This window comes from Capra hircus, chromosome 26 (assembly GCF_001704415.2).
Source record: "Capra hircus breed San Clemente chromosome 26, ASM170441v1, whole genome shotgun sequence".
In the NCBI taxonomy this organism is placed as follows: domain Eukaryota; kingdom Metazoa; phylum Chordata; class Mammalia; order Artiodactyla; family Bovidae; genus Capra; species Capra hircus.
The window spans coordinates 33,471,194-33,484,951 of NC_030833.1; the positions used below are offsets into that span (position 1 = coordinate 33,471,194).

Consider the following 13,758-nt stretch of genomic DNA (forward strand, 5'->3'; position numbering starts at 1 on the left):
TCATGTTTCTCAAAACCTCTACATGCCTTATAAGGTCTCTCATAAGACAGTTACAAATGATACATAATTTTCAAAGTGCTAAAGCTGATGTTACATTTTAGGAAATGTAAGATAGACTTCAAAGAATAAAACCAGCAGAGACAGAGCAGAGTAAATGATAACTGACAACCAAAAGGCTGATTCCTGAAGGACAGAGCTTGGATTAGTAGTAGGGAAATTTTAAAATACAGCCACAACACAAATTATGCCAAAAAATGGATTTATACCTTTACTACTCACACAAGTATAGGTTTTAAAATGTCACTTTTAACCTGTGGACAACCAAAGTGATACCAGATACCTTAGAGCATTGTTGCCTATATTAATTTTGATTACAGTCTAAATCCTAAACAAAATTCACATACATTTTCATAATGAAACACCGTAAAAATGGAAAGGTTTATATTCTCTAACTAAAAGTTACCTTATTTTTCACTTGTTTAAAGTTTCAGTTTTGTTTTTCAATCTATTACAGAAAATATCCCTTGCGGGACGTTGTAAAGGGCATACCCTCCTGTCAAGCCAGAAAGCTCAAACACAAAGACACTGAGCTAACCAAGTGCTGTAATTCTTCCAAACTGAGCTTCTCCACACCCCCCTCTACCCTTCCCCCCAACAGATATGTCTATTAAATCAGTGTCTGTTCTCCCCCTCGCACAACAAAGAGAACTTCTCACCGCATGAAATTGCCGCTGAATGGACACCAGAAAGCAGGATTTGCATAATTCCTTCCAACGAAACCCTGTCGGGAAGGAGGGGATAAGGGGCCCAAGCGAACGGACAGAATCTCCTAGATTCTGTTGGGAAGACCAAGATTATTCCCCACGGTGGGGTGGGGAGGGGTGGGGGGTTCGAATTCTGGGTCTCCCCGAGGACTGGGCGTGGGGGACGGAGAACGACGAGACAGCATTTCCCCACACATCAGCAGCACCGAAGCAAAGATGGGGAAATAACAATGCTGGGGGACAGGAGAGTCAGACACTGGACGCACTGGGGCTAGGGGGCGGCGGGCGGAGCGGAGACACCACACGGGCCACTTACTTTTTGGAGGGGGGTTAAATATATGAGTTAAGCCCTTATGGTCCCGCCGGCCGCCGCACAGAGGGAAACGGGACCTTGGGAGAGAAAAACAGACAAAACACACAGTGTGAGAGGCGCTGCTCCGCCGCCCGGCCCCTCCCGGGGCGACCCCGTCCACGCTCCCTCTGCCCGCGGGGAAAAAGCCACCCGAGGCGGCCCGAGGTCCGGGAGGCGGGCGGCGGACAAGGCGCTCGGCCAAGCGGCGGCTGCGGAAAATCTCCCAGGAGCGGACAAGACCACTGCTCGGGCTTCCCGGTCGCACCCGGTTCCATCCCCCTTCCACCCGCCGCGCACACACCAAACAGAAATACACACACACACCGACCCGAGCGTCGAGGATTAACTCCCCGGCCGCTGCCGCCGCCGCCGCCCGCAGAGGAAGTGCAGCCGCTGCCCCCCGCGGCCATGACACCCCACTTGGCTCGGTCAGGCGGACCCGGGGCCTGTGACAGCTCCGGTTCCCTCCGCCCCCATCTCCACCTCACGCTTCGCACACGCCCGAGCGCCGGGCGCCCGCCCGCCCGCCGCCCGTGCACGCGGGGACAGGGGCGCGCGCCGCGGCCGCGCGTGGGGGAGGGGCTGCGTGGGACGCGGAAGGCGCCGGCCAGAGCGGAGCGGGAGGCCGAGCCGCGGCCCAGCACGCCCCTGGCTCCCGCGGTCGGCTTTGCGGGACCAGCGGCTGCGCCGCTCCTGCTCCAGTGGCAGCGGCGCGGGGCGAGTCTCCACAATAAGCCGGCGGCGGCGCCGGGCCGCCAGGCAGGGATGGAGGGAGGGAGGCAGGGAGAGAGAGGATAGGAGGGGCACGCGCTCCCGCCCGAGAGCCCGCCCCGGGAAGGGCGCGCGAAGGGGAGGGGCCGGAGCGCGCGCTCGGGCCCGAGCCGGGAGAGCCCGCCCGGAGGTCGCGCGCGCCCGCACTCCGGGGGGTGGGGGAGGGGGACGCCAAGCCAAAGAGGGCGGGCGGGCCGGAGCAGCAATTGCTCTGTCCCGGCTCCCTCCCTCCCTCCTCCGGGGCGGCCGGCAGTGGGGCGGCCCAAGGACCGAAGGCTGCCGGGAGAGGGTCTCACCTACACAGTGAATGAGCTTGTGGCGCCACGAGTCCAGTTCTTGCCGAAAGCCGCGTCTCTCAACGGAGCATTGCTGCCGCCTACACACCCTCGCCATCTTCTGCCGCCCGCCCGGCCCTGCCTCCGCCGCGGCCCCGCGCACGCCCAGCCGCGTCGCCCGGGGCCGCGCACGCACCCGCGGCCCGGGCGTCGCGCCTCCCGCCGGGGGCGGCGCGGGGGCAGGGCCGGCCTCACCTCGCGGTGGCCCCGACTTGGACCCGGGGGCGGCTTGGGCGCGCGCCCTTCCCGCACACAGCGCCGCGCGGCCGTGTCTGCGGTGCTTGCTTCTCGGCGGTCTCTAGCTTCCCACGTCCGGGGCTCGGCCCCACGGGCCTCGCGCCGCCGCCGCACTGTCCCCCAAGGCCACGGCTATCCCTGCTTTTCCCTTCCCGGTGCTTTTTGTTTCTTAAATCAACCCTGTGTATCATTTTCAACCTGCCTGTGGCCCGACACCAACTGTTGCAAGTTCTGTGTAACTGCTTCTCTGAACTTCTAGGTCGAAACCGCTCCTCCGAGGAGCCTGTTTTAGAAGCTGAATTAAGAATAAATGCCCGGATGCCCGTGGAGGCACTGAGCTCTAAAGTTTCCAAAGGTGAGAAGCATGCATTTTATTAGGTTATTGAAAAGCAGCCGGCATTCGTAAACCCAGTAAAACACTGAAATCAAATGTCCTAAATTTTGAAAACTATCAGCAAGGCTGCCACGGGCAAAATTCTAAAGTTGGTGTATTCAGAACCTCTCCTGTGTTGTATGGAAAGGATTTTTAAAAATTGCGCTAAAGTGAGACTGTTTCGAAAGACGACTTAACGATCATTAAAGCAGAGTGTTGGGAAATGGCTTAATATTTAAGGAAAGGACTCGAAGAGAAATATTTTCGATGGCAAAGGGGATTTTCAGGTGAAAACCTGGAATAATTAAAGCACCCTGTTCAGCGCACAACCTATTCCACTTAAACACGGTGCTGATCTTAATTGCTGGACTGTTACTTAGGAGAGAAAGAGAAAAAAGATGAAAAGGGAAAGAAAAGTGCAGGGGCAGGAGGAGGGGGAGCAGAATGCAAAACCAAAAGGAAAAATAGGCTCAGTACCCTAGGATTCGGACCTCTTCCCTACCTTTGGAATTTAAGGATGTTGCATTCCTACTTTTAGATATTTAAATTTAAGTTTGAAGACTTGATTTTAATTACTGTAGAAGGTAACACAAAGTCGTCAAATACTTGACATCAAAGATCCCATTGGTGTATTGATTTTTACCTTTTCAAAGGCTATGGTCCTGATTCTCTGAACCAGGCACTTGTGGAGTGGTGTGTCCAAAGAGCTGGACTGGGCGGGCCTCTTGAGGAGGAGGGGTTTGAAATGTATGAATAGAAAGGTACCTTCAGCACCCTCAAGTTTAAAACCATTGATTTTCCCACAATTCTCGAAAGTCCAGAATACTTCATTGACTTAAAAGTACATCAACAGAACATGAACAAGCTATTACCTCAGGACGTATTCTGCGTACATGAAACTACTCTGAGTGATGAGGGGACAAGACAAATGCAAGATAAAAGAGCTGTGGACAGCCGTCTTGAACGTGTAATGGCAAGACACCTTGTATTGCCCACCTGAAACTTCCTGTCTTCACCGCTAGGTGGTGGATTTGTCTTCTGTCGCTTTTAACCAAGTTTCTATGGTTTCTGGAAGTACGTTTCAAAGTTTCAAATAAATGAACAACATGCAATTCTAAAATGAGTTAATAATTAATATTTTCCAATTACCCCATATAAGTTGTTTAAAAATCATCAAGTCAAGGGTATTACTTTCGCAACACAATCTCTTTAAGAGCCTGACATACAAATTTAAGAGGATCCTAGAGACTTCAGAGATCAACTCTAATATGAGATACAGATTCTATAATTTGAGGTATGAAGTTGGAAGCACAAATGAGTAACAGTTACTCCTCAATCCCCCCCAACCCTTGGCAACAACTAATTTACTTTCTGTCTCTATGAATTTTCTTACTGTAGATATTTCACATAAATGGACTCATACAAATTGTGGTATTCTGTGACTGGTTGTTTTCACTGAACACAGTATTTTCAAGGTTCATTCATGATGTAACAGTTATCAATATCTATTTCCTTTTTATTGCCAAATAGTATTTCATCCTATGGCTATACTATTTTTTTCTATCCATTCCAGTTGATGGATATTTTGATTGTTTTCACTTTGGAGGTGTTATAGATAATGCTGCTATGAATATTTGTGCACAAACTTTTGTACAGACTTATGTTTTTATGTTTATTTTATATATGAATATGTATGGGAATTCCCTGGTGGTCCAGTTGTTAGAGCTTGCTGCTTTTACTGCTTTAATCTGGGTTCAATCCCTGGTCAGGGAACTAGGATCCCACAAATTGTACAGCATGACCATAAATAAATGAGAATATGTATTTTGCTCAGAGAAATATCAATAACCTCAGATATGCAGATGATACCACTGTTATGGCAGAAAGTGAAGAACTAAAGAGCCTCTTGGTGAAAGTGAAAGAGGAGAGTGAAAAAGTTGGCTTAAAGCTCAGCATTCAGAAAACTAAGATCATGGCATCCGGTCCCATCATATCAGGGCAAATAGATGGAGAAACAGTGGAAACAGTTTCAGACTTTATTTTCTTGGACTCCAAAATCACTGCAGATGGTGACTGCAGCCATGAAATAAACAGATGCTTAATCCTTGGAAGAAAAGTTATGACCAACCTTCAGTTCAGTTCAGTCACTCAGTTGTGTCTGACTCTTTGCGACCCCATAAATTGCAGCACACCAGGCCTCCCTGTCCATCACCAACTCCTGGAGTCCACCCAAACCCATGTCCATCGAGTCGGTGATGCCATCCAGCCATCTCATCCTCTGTTGTCCCCTTCTCCTCCTGCTCCCAATCCCTCCCAGCATCAGGGTCTTTTCCAATGAGTCAGCTTTTCACATGAGTTGGCCAAAGTACTGGAGTTTCAGCTTTAGCATCAGTCCTTCCAATGAATACCCGAGACTGATCTCCTTTAGGATGGACTTGTTGAATCTCCTTGCAGTCCAAGGGACTCTCAAGAGTCTTCTCCAACACCACAGTTCAAAAGCATCAATTCTGCACTCAGCTTTCTTCACAGTCCAACTCTCACATCCATACATGACTAGTGGAAAAACCATATCCTTGACTAGACAGACCTTTGTTGGCAAAGTACCGTCTCTGCTTTCGAATATGCTATCTAGGTTGGTCATAACTTTCCTTCCAAAGAGTCTTAATTTCATGGCTGCAATCACCATCTGTAGTGATTTTGGAGCCCAAAAAAATAAAGTCTGAAACTGTTTCCACTGTTTCTCCATCTATTTGCCCTGATATGATGGGACCAGATGCCATGATCTTAGTTTTCTGAATGCTGAGCTTTAAGCCAACTTTTTCACTCTCCTCTTTCACTTTCATCAAGAGGCTTTTTAGTTCCTCTTCACTTTCTGCCATAAGGGTGGTGTCATCTGCATCTCTGAGGTTATTGATATTTCTCCCGGTAATCTTGATTCCAGCTTGTGCTTCTTCCAGCCCAGCGTTTCTCATGATGTATTCTGCATATAAGTTAAATAAGCAGGGCGACAATATACAGCCTTGATGCACTCCTTTTCCTATTTGGAACCAGTGTGTTGTTGCATGTCCATTTCTAACTGTTGCTTCCTGACCTGCATATAGGTTTTTCAAGAGACAGGTCAGGTGGTCTGGTATTCCCATCTCTTGAAGAATTTTCCACAGTTTATTGTGATCCACACAGCGATCAATGCAAAGAAATAGAGGAAAACAACAGAATGGGAAAGACTAGAGATCTCTTCAAGAAAATTAGAGATACCAAGGGAACATGTCATGCAAAGATGGGCTTGACAAAGGACAGAAATGGTATGGACCTAACAGAAGCAGAAGATATTAAGAAGTGGCAAGAATACACAGAAGAACTGTACAAAGAAGATCTTCATGACCCAGATAATCATGATGGTGTGATCACTCAGAACCAGACATCCTGGAATGTGAAGTCAAGTGGGCCTTAGAAAGCATCACTACGAACAAAAGTAGTGGAGGTGATGGAATTCTAGTTGAGCTATTTCAAATCCTGAAAGATGATGCTGTGAAAGTGCTGTACTCAATATGCCAACAAATTTGGAAAACTTAGCAGTGGCCACAGGACTGGAAAAGGTCACTTTTCATTCCCATCCCAAAGAAAGGCAATGCCAAAGAATGCTCAAACTACTGCACAATTGCACTCATCTCACACTCTAGTAAAGTGATGCTCAAAATTCTCCAAGCCAGGCTTCAGCAATACGTGAACCATGAACTTCCAGATGTTCAAGCTGGTTTTAGAAAAGGCAGAGGAACCAGAGATCAAATTACCACCATCTGCTGGATCATCAAAAAAGCAAGAGAGTTCCAGAAAAACATCTATTCCTGCTTTATTGACTATGACCAACCTAGACAGCATATTAAAAAGCAGAGACAGTACTTTGCCAACAAAGGTCCATCTCTTCAAGGCCATGGTTTTTCCAGTAGTCATGTATGGATGTGAAAGTTGGACTATAAAGAGAGCTGAGCACCGAAGAATTGATGCTTTTGAACTGTGGTGTTGGAGAAGGCTCTTGAGAATCCCTTGGACTGCAAGGAGATTCAACAAGTCCATCCTAAAGGAAATTAGTCCTGAATGTTCATTGGAAGGACTGATGTTGAAATTCCAATACTTTGGCCACCTGATGCGAAGACCTGACTCAATGGAAAAGACCCTGATGCTGGGAAAGACTGAAGGCGGGAGGAGAAGGGGACAACAGAGGATGAGATGGTTAGATGGCATCACCAACTCAATGACATGAGTTTGAGTAAACTCCGGGAGTTGGTGACAGACAGGGAGGCCTGGTGTGCTGCAGTCCATGGGGTTGCAAAGGGTCGGATGCGACTGAGCAACTGAACTGAACTGATTTTGAAATAATCTCAAGTTAAATAGAAGTTGTAAGAACTCCCATATCCTTTTTACTTAGATTCCTTAATTGTTGATATCTTGCCATATCTGCTTTCTCTCTCTTTCTCTCTGTATCTTTATGTATGGTCTTCTTGTTTTGGTTGAGTCTTTTTAGGAACAATCTAACGGAAATCTATAGGCTTTATACCCTATCAGCCCTAAACATCCAATGTGTATATCCACAAAGCAAAGGTGCTGTCCTTCATAACCACTGCATAACCTTCCAAGTCAGGAAAGCAACACTGATAAAACACAAACTCCATTAAAATGTCACTCTCTGTCCCAACAATATCTTTTTTCCTTTTCTGATCCAAAATCCCATGTAGGAAATTATGTTGAATTTAATTGTCATGTATTTTAGTCTCCTTGAATCAGGAACAATTTCTCAGTCTTGCCTTATTTTTCATGATCTTGACAGTTTTAAAAAGACAGGCTTTTCATTCCATAGGATGACCATCAACTAGATCCCTTGTGGTTTCTCATGACTAGACTCAGGCCATACATTTGACAAGAGAACCACAGAAATGAGGCTGCGCTTTTCTTTGCACCTTTCTGGGGAGTCATGATGTCATGATATCAACTGTGATAAGAACTTTACTCATCTGGTCAAATGGTCTTCTCTACCATAAGAATCACATTATTTCCTCTATACATGGTAAATATTTTGCAAAGAGATAATCTGAGATTATGCTAATATTCTGTTCCTCACTTCACCTACCAGTCTTGACATCCATTAACCTGCCTGAATCACTTATCACAGTGATGATCAAACGGTGATTTTCTTCCTCCATCATTCTCTGTTTTGCTAGTTAACATTCTAATGTAAAGGAGAGTTTTCCTTTCTATTTATTCATTCATTCAGTCATTCATGCATTTACTTATTTATTTCAAAATGGATTCATAGATTCCTATCTCATTCAGTGGGTTGTAATGTTTTGCTCTAGTTATTTGTTTTCATGCTCAAAGGCCCCATATTTGGCCAATGGGAGTTCCCTCAGGCTGACATTTTGTCCTGATGGCATATCCCCATCATTCTATTAAAACTTCCTTACTTTCTGATTCAACTCAGCTGTTGTAGGTTCATTTTGTATTTTACCTGCCTCCACTCTGGAATCAGAAATCAAGATCTGGGTTCCCAGTGTGTTTCCTGCTATGGGGGTATGCCGGCCCCTAGGTTCTTTCAAGCTGTAAGAGCTAAGAAATATCTGTTTCTACATCTATCACTAAATATATTTTTAAGCTGAGTTTATACTGATGCAGTAGATTCCAATCCAGCATCTCTGAGTACTTGTAAGCGTTTTCCTGCTCTAGATCTGTAAATCCCCCCTTTGACAGTGAAACTAGGTTCCCATATTTTTAATATATATATCGACTTCAACATATATATAATTATTTGCTTGATCCCCTCTATATTTAATGATCCCCTGACCAAACTGGCTGCCTCTCTGGCCTACTGCCTCTGCCACTCCTTATCCAGAGCTTCATCTATTGGGCTACCAACCAAACGTCATCTCCCTGGTACACTACTCTCCCCACATTGAATGGCATACATTCTTTACCACTCCAACCAAAATTCCAGAAGGAGCACAAAGAAATCTTCCCACATTTATAAAGAAGAATAAAGAAGATCTATGTATAATATGATGTCGATTTTTTTAAAAGTCTGTTAGATGTGGAGATGTGGAGCATAGATCCTCCTTTGAAGAAGAACTCACTGCCCAGCTGCTGAGAGGGCAGCTACTATACAGCCTCCAGCTCTCAGCTGCTTCAGCGTCAGCCTCACCTGCTGGGAACTGTCTTGCCCAAGGTCACATCCTTCCAGGGCTGCCAGGATATGGTGACTGAGGGCAATTGGACTATAAAAGACTGGCCATTTCAGCCTGATGCAGGACGCTCTGTTGATTCATAGTGTTTGTTCCAAAGTGCTTCACTGGATTGCCTGTGGCTTTATAAAGCTGCATCAACCTGTGATTATCAACTTGCTTTATCAACCTGCAATTACTTTCTCTGGCCAATTCTGTTTCCTTTCCTTTCACAGATGCTAATCTTCAATAAAACTTTTGAATCCCAAAGTCCACCTTACCTTCTGCTTCCAGACTATCTGAGGTGTGACAAGGAGAGATTCACTCTGCTAGGGTGGTGCAGGCATTACTGTGGTATTAGCATAGCAAGAGGGAGATCTTGGAGGATAACGTCTATGTGGCTTTGGTGTGGGGATAACTTTGTAAATCAGACCTGCCAAAAACATTATATATATATAATACATCAGAATTAACAGTCTATAAAGGACATCATATATACAGACTTATTCCAAGAATTTAACAGGTAGTTGACAAACTGGGAGATGTTTGCAACATCTAAAACCAACAAGGAATTGATGTCTAAAATATACAGGAAACTATTTCAAATCAAGAAAAATATAGGTAACCCAATGGAAAATGGAAAAGAGCTTAAATGGGAAATCCAAAGGTATGAACACCATATGGCCCACAGGTGTGTGAAGAAATACCAGGTTTCCCTAGTAATCACAGAAACACAAAATAAAACTATGAAACTATGGGATGAATCTAAAAGTTGTCAGTGTTGTTGAGAAATAGGAGCCCTTAGGTGAGAGTGTGAATGGGTGCAGCTACCCTGAGTAACCTGGCCGTACAGATAGATCTGTGTAGATCCCATGAGCCAGGGTCTTAAAGCCTGGGACAAGAATTGAAATTCAAGTAGTCTATTTCAGGGGGCTTCCCAGATGGTGGTAGTGGTAAAGAACCTGGCTGCCAACACAAAAGACGAGAGATGCAGATTCGATCTCTGGGTCAGGGAAGATCCCCTGGAGGAGGACATGGCAACCCACTCCAGTGTTCTTGCCTGAAGAATCCCATGGACAGAGGAGTCTGGTGGGCTACAGTCCATTGGGTCGCAAAGAGACATGACTGAAGCAACTAATCACGCACACAGTCTGTTTCAGAGAAGATTCCAAGAAACATCAATATGGAGTGGGGAAGTGAAACAAGAAGAAGGAACCAATTAAGGATGCATTCTTACATTCCTACTGTGGGTAACTGAAATAAATCTCTCTGGGGAAGTCTAAGACAGTGCCTCAGATGAACCACCTGAAAGATGAGATGAGGGAGCTGGACTATTTATACATAAGCCTTCAGTCATTGGTTGAGAGCTGTTCAGAGTTCAGGGGAAGGATTAATTTCCCAGACTTCTGCTTGCACTGTCCATAGGCAGAGCAGGCTCCAGGAGCCAGAGAACACCCTCAGATACAGAAATGCAGGTGCTGGTAAATGGAAGTCTTGAGCAGCTGTATACCAAAATGAAAAGGTTCAAGGGCGTATGAGTAGGGCATTAAAACACTACCTGCTACCCCAGGTAATGCTGCTCCGTTCTGGCTCTCAGAATGTGGGCATGAGTGATGAAGCCACTGATGTCAAGTGGAAATTTAAGTTTCTGAAGTGTTTTCCCAAATGACAATAGAATTGACTAAATAGAAGCAGTTTCAAGAGGATGTAGGGATAAACCTTAAATATCTTTAGCATTGTTTTTTACTTCTTTGAAGAAGTGAATGATCCTTTCTTTTTTTTCCCCTTAAGCCCTTGGGATCACATCCTATGCTGAACTATAGTTACCTGCTGCTACTGCTGCTGCTAAGTCGCTTCAGTCGTCCGACTCCGTGTGACCCCATAGATGGCAGCCCACCAGACTCCCCCATCCCTGGGATTCTCCAGGCAAGAACATTGGAGTGGGTTGCCATTTCCTTCTCCAGTGCATGAAAGTGAAAGTGAAGTCACTCAGTCGTGTCCGACTCTTCGCCACCCCACGGACTGCAGCCTACCAGGCTCCTCCGTCCATGGGATTTTCCAGGCAAGAGTATTGGAGTTGGGTGCCATTGCCTTCCCCCTTTAGTTACCTAAATACATAGTATTATGTTCATCTGCTCTTCAGGAAAAAAAAAAAAAAGAAAGAAAGAAAGAAAGAAACAGTTCACTATTGTCTTTGTTAGGTAATTGTAAGAAAAAAGAATCACCAGAAAGAAGTTATTTGTAACTAAGTAGCACAAGAAGGTTGTTTCCATGGAAAATTCGTTACAGTTTTTAAAGCCTAGAAAGGTATAAAATACAACGGAATTAGGCTAAATGAAACCAAAGGAAATTCTCAGAGAAAAGGTCAAATAAATATAAAGCTTGGTAAAATTAGAAAAAACTACTTAAATATCCTTGCTGAACTTTAGCAAAATATACATTTCAAAGTTTATATGTGATAACTTTCCCACCTAACAAAAACAGCTCATTTCTGAGTAACCACTCTAACTTGTTTTCATTTAACCATTCTAGTTTGTTTTCATTTAATTTTATTTAATTTTTTGAAAGATTGGTTATTCAGAGCAGGCTATATACCAGCTACCCAAGCAATTGGGTGACTTGTTTTGGTCAATGAACTGTGATTAGAGGTGATGAGAATAACTCCCAGACCAGGTCATTTTCATGGGTCTGAAGATGCATTTCATGCAAAGATGGGCTCAATAAAGGACAGAAATGGTATGGACCTAACAGAAGCAGAAGATATTAAGAAGGGGTGGCAAGAATACACAGAAGAGCTGTACAAAAAAGATCTTCACAACCAAGATAATCATGATGGTCTGATCACTCACCTAGAGCCAGACATCCTGGAATGTGAAGTCAAGTGGGCCTTAGAAAACGTCATTATGAACAAAGCTAGTGGAGGTGATGGAATCCCAGTTGAGCCTCTTCAAATCCTGAAAGATGATGCTTGAAAGTGCTGCACTCAATATGCCAACAAATTTGGAAAACTCAGCAGTGGCCACAGGACTGGAAAAGGTCAGTTTGCATTCCAATCCCAAAGAAAGGCAATGCCAAAGAATGCTCAAACTACTGCACAATTGTACTCATCTCACATGCTAGTAAAGTGATGCTCAAAATTCTCCAAGCCAGGCTTCAGCAATACGTGAACTATGAACTTCCAGATGTTCAAGCTGGTTTTAGAAAAGGATAGGAACCAGAGATCAAATTGCCGATATCAGCTGGATCATGGAAAAAGAAAGAGACTTCCAGAAAAACATCTATTTCTGCTTTATTGACTATGCCAAAGCCTTTGACTGTGTGGATCACAATAAACTGTGGAAAACTCTTCAAGAGATGGGAATACCAGACCACCTGACCTGTCTCTTGAGAAACCTATATACAGGTCAGGAAGCAACAGTTAGAACTGGACATGCAACAGCAGACTGGTTCCAAATAGGAAAAGGAGTGCATCAAGGCTGTATATTGTCACCCTGCTTATTTAACTTCTATGCAGAGTACATCATGAGAAACACTGAACTGGAAGAAACACAAGCTGGAATCAAGATTGCTGGGAGAAATATCAATCACCTCAGATATACAGATGACACCACCCTTATGGCAGAAAGTGAAGAGGAACTAAAAAGCCTCTTGATGAAAGTCAAAGAGGAGAGTGAAAAAGTTGGCTTAAAGCTCAACATTCAGATCAAGATCATGGCATCTGGTTCCATCACTTCATGGGAAATGGATGGGGAAACAGTGGAAACAGTGTCACACTTTATTTTTTGGGGCTCCAGAATCACCACAGATGGTGACTGCAGCCATGAAATTAAAAGACACCTACTCATTGGAAGGAAAGTTATGACCAACCTAGATAGCATATTGAAAAGCAGAGACAGTACTTTGCCAACAAAGGTCCGTCTAGTCAAGGCTATGGTTTTTCCAGTGGTCATGTATGGATGTGAGAGTTGGACTGTGAAGAAAGCTGAGTGCTGAAGAATTGATGCTTTTGAACTGTGGTGTTGGAGAAGACTCTTGAGAGTCCCTTGGACTGCAAGGAGATCCAACCAGTCCATTCTGAAGGAGATCAGCCCTGGGATTTCTTTGGAAGGAATGATGCTAAAGCTGAAACTCCAGTACTTTGGCCACCTCATGCGAAGAGTTCACTCATTGGAAAAGACTCTGATGCTGGGAGGGATTGGGGGCAGGAGGAGAAGGGGATGACCGAGGATGAGATGGCTGGATGGCATCACTGACTTGATGGATGTGAGTCTGAGTGAACTCTGGGAGTTGGTGATGGACAGGGAGGCCTGGCGTGCTGCAATTCATGGGGTCACAAAGAGTCGGACACGACTGAATGACTGAACTGAAGATGCAGATGCCAGAGTCTTTAGAAGTTTATTTAAATCAACTTCAAGGATGGAAGCAGAACAGATAGACAGAGCTGGGCATAGAATTTATATCTGCTCACTCCTTAAACAATGGTCTTTCAGTGCTGGCCTGTAGGAGTGTGATATGATATGATGTGTGATATAATATGTTATGATTGATGCATGTACACATGTCAGTCATGTCCCACTCTTTGCAACCCCATGGACTGTAATCCACCAGGCTCCTCTATCCATGGGTTTTTTCAGGCAAGAATACTGGAGTGGGTTGATGTTTCCTTCTCCAGGGATCTTCCCAACCCACGGACCAAACCCACACCTCCTGTGTCTCC

At 45.0% G+C, this 13,758-nt stretch overlaps 1 protein-coding gene across 2 annotated transcripts in view; it reads right to left on the reverse strand.

Annotated features, from left to right (window-relative positions):
• The window catches only part of LCOR (ligand dependent nuclear receptor corepressor), a 130,220-nt gene extending 127,897 nt beyond the window's left edge, over positions 1 to 2,323 (reverse strand). The window contains exons 1-2 of one of the 2 annotated variants that reach the window (XM_018041311.1): positions 2,184 to 2,323; positions 1,081 to 1,154 (exon numbers count right to left, since the gene is read on the reverse strand). The gene's annotated coding sequence lies outside the window, so the exon portion shown is untranslated. Of the gene's footprint in view, positions 1 to 1,080; positions 1,155 to 2,183 lie in introns of those variants that run through there. The other variant, XM_005698279.2, reaches the window with a different exon arrangement.